A 12,165-nucleotide genomic window follows, 5' to 3' on the forward strand; every position below is an offset into this window, starting at 1 on the left:
CATTGATCGTCAACATTTACGGAGGATTGAGTGCACAATAAACAATAACACATCCTCAATAGAAGCTAGTTCTCGTCGGTGATCGGTTTTCCGATTCTCATTCTGTTGTCCTGCATAGGACGCTACGCTAACCGATATCTCAAAGATTTATCGACGGAATAATAAATAATAATAATATCAATATTTATGAACATGATTATTAATAGGTGGGACATCAGAGAGTAAAGAGGAAGGATTTACCGAGTCATGAATAAAATATCACTCACGGATCGTTACCCAATATCTTCTATGTCTATATTTATCCCGTATTTATGTTTGTATTTATACTTATGGTTATTGACCAGTCGATTCAAGGACATTCGACTGGGATTTCCCGATTCTCGTGTTTAATATATAGCTCATTAATGTCTCAGTTATTGGGTAATTTGCTTTTGCTTTTGTGGTAATTACGAAATCTAGTTAAATTTCGGGTGATAAATTTTGTTTCTTCATGGCATTGAAATTTTGAATTAGAAATTGTTTGATAATCAACTATGAGGTCGTAAAAAATTTTAATGAGAATCATTCATTGAAAATATAACTTTTTTAAAGTATAAAAAAGTATTTTTTATCAAAAAAAACATAAGCGATTATTCTTTCTGTAAATAATAAAAAAAATTATGATTTTGAAATTTTAATATAATTTCATTTAAACTTTAAAAAAAAAAAAAAAGCGTTCTAAAATTTTAAATCATAAAATTTCAGTGCAATAAATAATTGAAGCTATTAAATCTGGGCAATAATTCCGTAATTATTTAATATTTAATATTTTCAAAACATAAAAAAAAATTTAATTTTTTTTAATCTGTAAAAAAATTTCTCTCTTTAATTATTTTTATTTTTTTTTCATTAAAATTTTGTAAACGAAGGCGTACAAATTTTCCATACTTCTACGGAATCTGTAATGCAATATTTTCCGTAATTGCTCTTCCAATTTTCCTCCATACTTTTTAAATTTCTCAAACTTAAAAACATTAATTAATTTACAGAAAAAAAAAAATACTTGTAAGTTTAATTATGATTCATGATAGATTTATTAAAAAAAAAATATGTCGCTGAATGAAAAATTATGCAAATATCAAGCATATTTTAATCAACAATAACATCTCTCGGATTTTATCGCTCACCTTCTCCGTGAATTTTCTGGGCGAGCGAGCATTTACATACTTGGCATTAATTTTTCTTGGTAATTATTCCCATTGAAATAAAAGATACCATTCTTTCTTTATTATCATTATAATCACAATAATCCCGGTATTTTTTCGTTCCGTACCTTTTGTTAATTAACTTTATCATAGAGAAGCATACATTATCCCAGATCTCGGGCCGGGTGGAGCAGTACTTTATCTTTTAATTTAACTTTCCATTTCTGTTTCGACAGCATAATACACTACCACGCAATACTGACGCCAGTCCCGAGAAAAAAGACCGTGATACTCTGATAGAAAGATAAAGATAACGATAACCTTTATTACCTTAACGAGTGAAGCGTTTTTTTAAATTTCAATGACCAGCCAAATCGCAATCACTATCACTAACGATTATTGTTATTGCGCTTACTACTTTTTTTATTACATATTTAAATTAATCTTTTTTGTAATCGATTTCGTTCAATTTTTTTTTTTTAATTTTTAAATCAAGTACAATTTATCGGAACTAAGAAAATTTTTTTATGTCTCAACAGAATTAATTTTTAGAATTTAAATATTTTTTAAATAATTTTTTAACAAGAATTTTTTAAAAAATATTTTTTAAAAGTTAGAAAATAATTTTTTTCACTTTAATAAATAATTATTTCCTGAAAAATTTTTCAATAAAATTAAAAATCTTTTAATTTAAAAATTTCTTCATTTAAATCCAGAATTTTTTTCATATCAGAGTTCAAAAGCAATAAATAACCATGAAATAATGCATGTCAAAAAAGTTATTATTAATGGAGCTCTAACTTTTAATTTAAGTTTATAATCAATAGAGTAACTATCCATCATAATAATACGTCGGGAGGCTTTGTAGCAATGTGCTTAATAAACCATACATAATGCATTTACTGTTCATAAATTTGTATATATGCTGAGACTAAAATACCATCGTTAATATTATACATTACTCTACTTATACTCAGCATCTATATAGTTATACGCCTGACACTCGACACATATAGATAGATCGATCCTACACTGTATTTATTTCCGTTTAATGAACCTAATTCAATACGTTCGAGCATGATGAGCTGTCGACATATGCGTTTGTTTTGTTCGGACGAATTAATTGAAATAGATATATACTTTCAAGTTAATGCTATTTATGCTATGTATTATATATTTTCGATGTTTTAATAACAATGCTTTCAGGTACTTATTTTGTATAATTAATCTGTAATATACAAAACATAAATCTTTGTTTATAGTTTATGACAGCGTACTTTTCGGGAATAATGGATGAGGTACTAATGACAAACTTTTTGTTAAATTTTATCCCGTGTTGCGAAGAGAACCAATTTTGTATAGAGCTTATTTTACGAACGAATATAGTTAATATTCTATCATATTCAATGAATGCAATATCAGTTTATTGTCCAGGGTATTTAATATTTAGTATATAAATATAAATATATATCGTGTATTATGTATTTTAAATTCAACTAGAGAGAGATATTATTGTAAAGAGCTTTTCTATTCGAGTATCTTAATTATTTTCTTTTAAAACTCTGAAAATTAATTTTCCGATAGTTAATATGTCTATGCATCATTTTTGAAGTAATCCTATTGAAAAATTGATCTGATAAACCATATGTAATTTTTTAATAAAAATTAGTTTCGAAAAATTCCGACAGGTGGCGCATGGTCGCTTAATTTTCTCACTACCAGAGATTTGTAACTTTGAGGTATATATTAACAAAGTAAAAATTGTTTTTTGAATCTTTTAAAGAACATCGACTTTTAGTTAAATCAATTATGGTGTAAACTCAGACATTTCCATTTGAAAGACGATTATCGCAACAGCTTGGAATTTTCTACGAGCGAGTATAAGAAGGTCCAAGATGCTGTCGCGAAAAATAAGGAGATATGGTGATAAGAAAAATAAATAAGGAGTAAAATGGAGCTAGCGGGAATGGACAACAAAACGAGTGGTAGACGGACGTGCTCCAACTGGCGATACGCCGAACAATGACCGGCTGTTACGTCTACTGTCGAGTTGATGCCGTGCCTGATGCTTCCAAATGAGACATCCAGGACATTATTACGAGCTGGGTGGAGTTTGTCGACGGTAAGACGCCTCTTATACTTAACTGTACTCGGGCGCTGGTGGTTCTTATTCCGGAGTTTCTTTAGCGAAATAAAAAGATCCAGAACAGGGATGACGAGCATTTATACGAACGGTGAAATGGGATGATAGAGAGAAGAAAGAAAGAAAGAAGGAGAAAGGAACCTGAGGACGGAAGCGAAATAAAAAAGATGTTGAAAGGACAATCGGACTTTTCTTTTCGGGACGCTTAAACAGAGACATCATTGGCTGAGCCGAGATGGGCGCTCCGTCCCTTGAATACCAAACGAGGGATCGAATAAAACCAAAAGGAAGAAAAGAATAAAAGGACGAGATTCACTAAAAATCCGTGAGAAGGAATAGAAATAATATATATATATATATATATATATATATATATATATATATATATATATATATATATATATATATATATATATATATGTGACTGGTCTGGTGAAAGAAAAGAAAAAGAAGAAATATGAATTGGAATTGGAATTGGCGAGGATTTGCAACGACGATGGATCCTTCCTCGCAGCGGTTAAATTTATTATTAAATTACTGAGGCAAGTTTTTGTTTAGACAGGAAGGGAGAAAATCATGGAAAGACAAAGCTTAAGTTTTGGTTTTAAAGACTATTGGTTCAGCCGGAGAGAATGACAAAAAAGGGGAAGAGAAGCTGCTGGAACAAAAGCTAAAGAAAAATAAACCATAAAAAGAGTAAGAAGAATAAGAAAAGAAAGTAGTCGTATTTCTTGAGCAGTTTTCTTGTGCATGCCGGGACAAGTATTACGAGGGTAATAAGAGCAAAAAATCTAAAACAGCAGAAATAAAGGATGATAAAATAAAAACAAAAACAAGTGTAGTAACATCCTTCTGGTGGAAATCCCGATGCTGGGTTAGTAATCCCGAGAAAAGGGATAAAGCACAAAAGAGACTGTAATGGCAGCACGTGGAAAGTCAAACGTATACGTGTTCGCGGCATTTCCGGTCTTGGTATCATCAGATATCCTACTACTGATAACTGGCTGGCACTTTTCCAGGCTCCACGAGTGCCCCATTTCGCCCCTACTCCATACGCCCCCTCACACCGGGATCATTCTCCTTTAGTCCCGTCCACGGATTTCACACTGCCTGGTTTTCCATTCTTCCCGCCTTATTCTTATCTCTCTTCTGATTCTTCACTTCCGTCTTTGTTCTTCATCAACCCGTGCTTGCTTTTATTACGTCCAATTTTATTTTATTGTCACGGTACTTCCTTGGCATCGTCTTCATCTTCATCTGCCGTTCCAGAGCCTGGACTAGTGATCCAGATATCACTGTACCAACTATGGTTAGAGGTTTCAGCTATTTTACCCTGATTGTCATGTCGGCAAAATAAAATTTTATATTTATTAGCCCGTGAATAAATTTCTTAGTATGCCTTTAAGGCCATTTAAAAAAATTTTTACGTCTGAATTTGAGTTAACATGTTCTAAAATATGTTTAGACAATTTTTGACACATTTTAATACTAAAATTGGCCATACAAGTGCTAATAAATCCATTAAAAAATTTTTCATCAAAAATAGTATTAGAAATCTCCAACAGATGGTGCATGGTAGCGAACTTATCTCGCTAGCAGAAAGTTAAATCCAAGGAATAAAATACTAAACTAAAAATTAGTTTTTTGATGTTTTAATGAATTTCATATGTTTTGTGGGTTATAATTTAATCAATTGTTGAACTTATTTTCGTTTCACATGCAAATTGACCATATCAAGAAATTTTCTAACAATAAATTAAGTAACAGCTAAACTTTTAAAGTTCAAAAACTAAAAATTACAATATAAAGTTTCTAAATGAAAATGTAAATCTAAACTTTATATGAGTATTTTCCAAATGCACTAGGATGAGAAAATACGTAGAGACTCGGGGTAAAACTTGCCATTGAGTGAATGAAAGAAGCGTCGCATCGCAGCATTGAATTGGTAAAAGCTCGGAATTAAATCCCCGGGAAATGGTGATCGACGTACCCGATGAACCGTTAAAATTATTCAAATTGTCACGCACTCTACGAGCCGAGGGCCATAACAAACGACCTGGAATTTAAACCCAAGTGAGACAGCGTCATTACGAAATAAATAATAGAAGAACAAAAAAATGAATAAAAACGGGGTGAATCCGGGCGAGGCGGAGGGAGCTGTTACGTCAGCTAATGCGGGTATGGGTGCGGATGTTTTTTAATGGAACGGCTCAGTAGCAGTGGATAAAATGTACTCTGTATTGGAGGTAAAGGTAAAATAAAAATTACGCGGTCCGTTAGATGGGTAAGTACTTGAGAGCGGACACGCGGGACAGTGTGTCGTTGTGTCGGAACGGAGGACACTGTTAGTCGTTTGTCAACGACAGTTTCCCAGTCGACGGCGTTTTTCACAGCGACAACGGCTAACGGCCACCCTGCCACATCGAGTCTGGCGGTGGTGGTGGTGGTAGTGGTGGTGGAGGCCAACTCGAGCTGGACTTCATGACACTTACTGTCCTGTACATTACAACTAGCTCCTATTTTTGTGTTTGCATGTCCATGTCTGGCTATCTGTCCGTCCGTCTGTCTCTATGTCTCTGGTTGGATTCACATGTGGCAGGAGTAGGAGGCCATGAACATGAAAACACAAAGTTGTTGTCACGTGAAATGTTCCAGCTCAGTTCTGTTAAATTTGTTTGATCGTTTCGATTTAAACCCCAGGAGCTCGAATCGAGAAATAGAGGGCGAGCTTTTCGATCAGGAGCTTTTTAAAATTGGCTGGCGTTGTGCGCCCCCAGCAGAGAAGAACGTCGAGAGGAATGAGACGGGTGGGAGGTGATCAATCGACGGCGATTTGTCTAACAAGCTGGATGAATTATCGATAAATCCAGTGGCTAGATTGTTGGTGACTGATAGATTGCTTGTGATTAATCCCCGTGACGTGAACGACACACGGTCATTAATTTTTCATTGGCACACGGCTACATCCAGCTCAATGTTAGTGTTATGGCCAATGGAATCGCGATTGATAATTATCGCCCGTTTTCATTACCGGATACGCTGATTCACCCGATATTGCTAATCATTACTCTTACCAGGGGGTAAATCACCCGTGGCAAGTCCACAGGGACAGGGAACCCATCTATTCTCGGGATTATAACAGTACACTTAACTGTGATTGGGTCAAGCATTTTTTTGATGAAAATTTACAGTCACAGAATATAAAAATTGTCTTTTAAATCGATTTTTTTAAACATAGATAAATTTTGTAATTTGGCAAATAATTATTTTTATTTTTTTAATAAATAATAATTATTCAAAAATTTTTTTGAAGTATTTAGGCTCCAATAATTCACTCTATCAAATTTTGACATAAAATTAATTGATAATTATTTTTAAAAAAATCAAACTTTATAAAACTCTTGAATGTTGAAAAATATAAATTTAAAGATGAAATTTTTTTTTCCTACAGAAAACATATCTTGCAGGGAATTGAATTCTCTTAAAAAAAAAAGTTGGTATCAATTTTATCGTAGCTTTGTTGCTGCAGACCGTATTTTAATTGAAAGTTGAAGCTTTTTGTAATATGCTTTTTATATTAAATTTATTATTTTTCTGTTCTTTGAAGATGTTTTACCTCAAAGAACTGATAAGGAGGTCACCATAATCGACAATGATGACTCGGAAAAAAGAAAGATTAATATGTAATAGTATGTTTTGCGCCAGAAATTTTAATATGAAGCTTTAAATCTCCAGTAGAAAGATTTATCGTGTAGTAGAAGGAGTTGGCATACGCGAGCTTCGAATTGAAATTCAACAGAAAACTATGCGAGCTTTAAAAAATTGTTTATAAATAATTTTGTAGTAAATTAAATGTTTTATCTCGTGAATAATTTACGATTGCATTTAATTGTCAAATATTTTGATAAATTGCTTAAATAATTTACCACTAAGATATTTCCGCATTTGAATTTCAAATTATAGTAACAGTAATAGTGGTAGTAATGGGATGCGTAAATTAACGCGATTGAGTTTACCAAAACTTTCTCATTCATTTAAATTGTTTTTATCTTTTTTTTTTTTTTCTTTGCGTTAAACAAAGTTATTCCGACTATCAGAACGTCAATAAAAGTTATTTAAGAGGCGAAATTAAAAAGAGAGTGATAAATATATAAAATCTTTGGGGAAGCACTCACTTTTAAACGGTATATCAAATTTTCATTGTGTCACGGAAGAATTATCGAGGCACAACTAACTTTACCACGATTTCAGGAATACTTTTAAAAACTCCCTCGCGGGGTAATAATTCTTACTGAACAATGAACAATTTAATATACCACCGTTTAGGTCAATCTTTTCTTTCTCATGTTTAAAAATATTAACTTAAATATAAATTTATAAAGCTCGCATGTTTCTACCCATCCGTCTATGATAACAGTCCGCTTAATTTAAAGAAACCTTTTTAAATACTTATGACAGGCTTACTACTACATTTTTTATGTCTGCTTTTTTTCATTGTGGCCATAAATCGGAGCATTGAACCTTTGAAGTAAAAAATCAATAAAATTCACGGAAAAAATAAAAATTGAAAAATTATATTTTAAATAGTAATATTTTTTAAATAAAAAAATTGCAGTCTAAATTGAATCAAGAGAAAAATTCTTGAACTAAAAATATAATTTTGAAAAGTTTCATTTTTTTGAATCAAGATGAAAAATTCTTAAATCACGTAAAATTTACCTAAACTAAGAAAAATTTCTTAGTTAGAAGATTTTTCTACTCAAATCAAGAAAATTGAGTTTTTAAAAATTATTGACTTGTAATTTTATATTTTTTTTTTCCTTGTGAATTTCCCAAAAAAATAAATCATCCGTCCCGTCTAATTGAATCGAATTCCAAGCAAACCGAGCTCATGAATCCCAACAAACGTTAGAACGTGAATTTTCAATCCAGCAGCGTCTTAGTAACTAATGGGGGTGTTTGAATGACGGCAACAAGCTGAATTTTCAACCGCTAGAGGAACAGTGTCGCGATAGTCATGAAAATGTCATGCAATCAAATGTCGTTTGGTGAGTGGTTGTAAGCCTGGATGCTGGTCGTATAAGTAGAACGACCACTGGTGGAAATGGGATGGGACTGGAGACAAGACTAGACACCGCTCTATCTCTGGCCCCAATTCTCCAGTTCATTACCATTTTCATCTTTGTCTCCATTATTTCATCGCTCAACCTCTTCTCACTTCAGCCATCTCTCTCCAATCTGTTCTCCAGATTTAGCTTTACGGCTTCCATTGCGCCCAAATAAAGCTTTCAATAAATAAATAGGAAATTTATCCAGAGAGTAGAATTACCTTGACAGAGATTCTCAACCGTATCCAGTCCCAGGAGAAAATACAAACTCATTCTCGTTCTCCTTTGGCATAACGACCGAGCATACATAGTTTATGAGATCATTAAAGCTGTTGTTTCGTTCGGTTTCATTGTTCTCATTATACAACTTTAAAACAGTGTTTATTGTCGAATAAAATCTCTCTGGGGATTAAGATTAATTCATCTTATCCTGTTGATCCTCCGTGCTGAGTACAGATAATGTACAAACTCATCTGCATATATTTCCTCGGGGATATATTTGTACACTAAACTAAAACTAAGCTAAATACATCCATACTAAACACAGGAGAGAACAGTCTGTAGATGGAATACTTTATTTTTAAATACACCCCAACTGTATTCTTTTGTTGGCTCGAATAAATCCAGTGGAGATTTACTGCAGCTCACTTGTACTTATATTACGCAGCTCCTGGCTGGCTGGTGGAGATCTTACACTGTTTTCAAATAAATGGAAACTGCTAGGCACATTTCAGACAGACTTAGTGAAAGGAGCCCCCGGTTTGTATTATATACCAACCATGTTAACTTCTATATTATATGTATTATGTATTATGTACTTAGTATTTTCAGTGTGGGTGTTAGCAATTCAAATGTTATCCACAATTCACCTAAATGTGACATATTCAAGTTAAGTTTGCCTTAGCGACCCGCCAACACCAGCATTCTCTGATAATGCTGTTGCTGTTTATGCCTCGCTGATGATTGTTGATTCTTGGTTGTTGATAGCATAATGTTCCCTCAATCGACGAGGGATGTTTATTAGCTAGTTTTATAAAGCTTCAAGCTGATTGTATTAATATTCTATTAACGCTGATGGCGATAGTATTCAAACACTGCAGAAATTGTTCAATAATTAATCCAATGTTTGATTTCTCTGTTAGTTTAAAAAGCTAGTTTTTTTTTTTTTTTATTGACCCATCAAAAACTTTTCTAATACGACATAATTTTGGTATCAGCACATACAATTGCAGTTTAAAGGCTTCAATAAACAAGTTTATATGTGCAACATCACAATTATAACTCTTATCCCAAAAAAGTTTGAATCTGAAGAGCCAACCTCAGTTGAGACTATAATTAACAGCTAATGCTAGTTCGCGAAAATATCAAGAGTAGATACTAGACTTTGGGATGATAATTAAATGGATAGCAGTAGTCGATACTCATAATTATGCCGCGAGGTAATTACTCTGTTTCCAATTAAACCTTTGGAGCACCCGGGGTCTAAAGAATCCATGCATTAATACATAACTAATGCACCTTCTTGGGATTTCTATTCATGCTGCTCCAAATCCACACATTAAAATATTAATCAAAATCATAATGTTAATAATAACAATAATAATAATAATAATAATAATAATAATAATAATAATAATAGTTGAGTTTCGCCAGGAGAGCAAGGTTCAGGGCAAGCATTTATATAATATAAATTATCAATTAAACACCAGCACGTTCACATAATCGACTAATTCTCGAGGCAGTTCGCGAATGTTTGAGGTTCAACGTCACGTTTTCGCCTCAAGTCCTCCCTTCTTCCGTCTATTCGGAATGAAGCAACCTCTCGGCCTTCACCCTTCACCCCTCTGGCCCCTTGACTCCTATCCAGCCACCTTCACAGACTCTTCGACCTCGTTCACCCACGCCACCCAGTCACCGCCCGTAACACTGAAACGGGTAGAGGTCGGCTCGTTACCTCGTTGCCATACTCACTCAGAATTGGTTAACGAATCGTGAAGCTCCCTGGCGTACACATCGCCACTCAACATAGTCACACCAGACTAGACCTCTTCTCTCTGCGATAGACTGCTCAGACCTCAATACAGACTAATATTCGGTAGTCTCCAGTTCACAGTCTACAGCTCTCAATATAACCGGAAATTCTGTATTTTCCTCTACCACCTACCCGCTCTGATATAATTTAACCCATCTGCCTGCCACCAGCCGGTCGCTCGCCTGCTCTCCAGCCTCCAGTTAGTCAATCTTAACTAAACTACACCGTGCTACACCAGTAAGCAACAAAATCAATCCAACTTGATTCCCATGATTAATGTTTGTCTCAAGACTCCAGGCAGCAAAAGGTTCACTCCTTCTCCTTCCGATCATCCTTTGCTTCACTTCCGAGACCGCTGATTCACTCAATAAGCGGGTAGACAAAACAAGACACGAGGAACTACTAGGAAGCTCGAGGTAGTTAACTACCTGGCGCTACTTGACTTAGTTTACAACCAGCAGCCAGTTTATCAAGTTACTTGATTCTCGAATCGATTGTTGTTGGTAAAAGGGCCAACTTTTCGCCCCTTAAGTATGCTGAATTAGTAACTATTTGTATTTTGCTACACCGCACTCTTTTTTATCAGCTCAACCAAGCTGTAGGGCATCAATTCGCATTTTCAATGAGCTCTTCATTACAGCAACAACATTACTATGTTCTTTCTTACTTTTGCACAGACACTTTTGTTTGGGGGGATTAAATTAAAGGGTGTTTGCAGCGAATCGCAATAAGAGCTCTCTTTTTCCACAAAGTTAATTGTATGTTTCTCTTGTTCCAGGTAAGAATTTAATTCCCCGTCGTACGGCATGTAATCAACAGACCAGTTACTGCTCTTAACACAACTCCTGAAACCCGGTCTCTCGTCTCACGTTTTTAAAGGTAACAAAATTGATTATCGGCTAACAAACTTTTAAACACGAGTAAAAAGTTGCTTACAACAACTCTACAAAGTTTCTGATAATTGGAAGCTACAGACGTTCAATTAATAGGTTTCTATTTTTTTTTTTTCAATTGCAGTCTGTAATTTAGAAATCTAACTTACCGCCAGTCTACCTCTTTTCCCACCAATCAAGTTTTAAATAATTTTCTACCATATCTACTAGGAACATACCAAATATAATCTCACTTACCAACTGCAGAAAGTCTCCACACGCCACCACCAGATGGCACCAGCGGGTTATCGACGGACATTATGAAGGGTATTCTTTTCCTCGTTTGTCGACGAACGGACGCGTCGTTTAGTCAGGAAATTTTTTCTCCAAACGATTTCTGCATACACCTCTGCAATAAAACACAATTCATTAAATTTGAACCTCGGGGCTTGATAGATTTAATAATTAATGAGATATTAACTAATGATGATTATAAATTCATTATTTTAATGTCATAATTAAATTTACTTCTGCTCGGAATAATTGAGACTTGAAAGCATCACATAAATTAATAAATCCCGGACTGAAGTTATACAAGACTAATAGTGGCTCTGAAATTGTAAAACGATGTATGCCAATATGAAATTCAAAGCAAATAAAACTCGATACAAATACAAATACAAATACAAATACAAATAAAAATTTCAAATTTGCATCCGTGTTATTTTAGGAAAGTAAACATAATGGTGACGTAATTAGCGTCTGTATTGACGAGCTTAAATTACCTCTTTTATTTATTTACTTATTTTCCGTCATCATATTTTTT

General features: G+C 33.9%; 1 long non-coding RNA gene across 1 annotated transcript in view; it reads left to right on the forward strand.

The window, feature by feature from the left end:
• Positions 1-12,165, forward strand: part of LOC141538018 (uncharacterized) — a 160,215-nt gene that overhangs the window by 88,037 nt on the left and 60,013 nt on the right. The window contains exon 2 of the long non-coding RNA XR_012480992.1: positions 11,246-11,346. This is a non-coding gene — a long non-coding RNA (uncharacterized LOC141538018). The remainder of the gene's footprint in view (positions 1-11,245; positions 11,347-12,165) is intronic.

Source organism: Cotesia typhae, unplaced genomic scaffold (assembly GCF_013202065.1).
Source record: "Cotesia typhae breed Kobodo isofemale line unplaced genomic scaffold, CoteBio_Ctyphae contig_11, whole genome shotgun sequence".
Taxonomy (NCBI): Eukaryota; Metazoa; Arthropoda; class Insecta; order Hymenoptera; family Braconidae; genus Cotesia; species Cotesia typhae.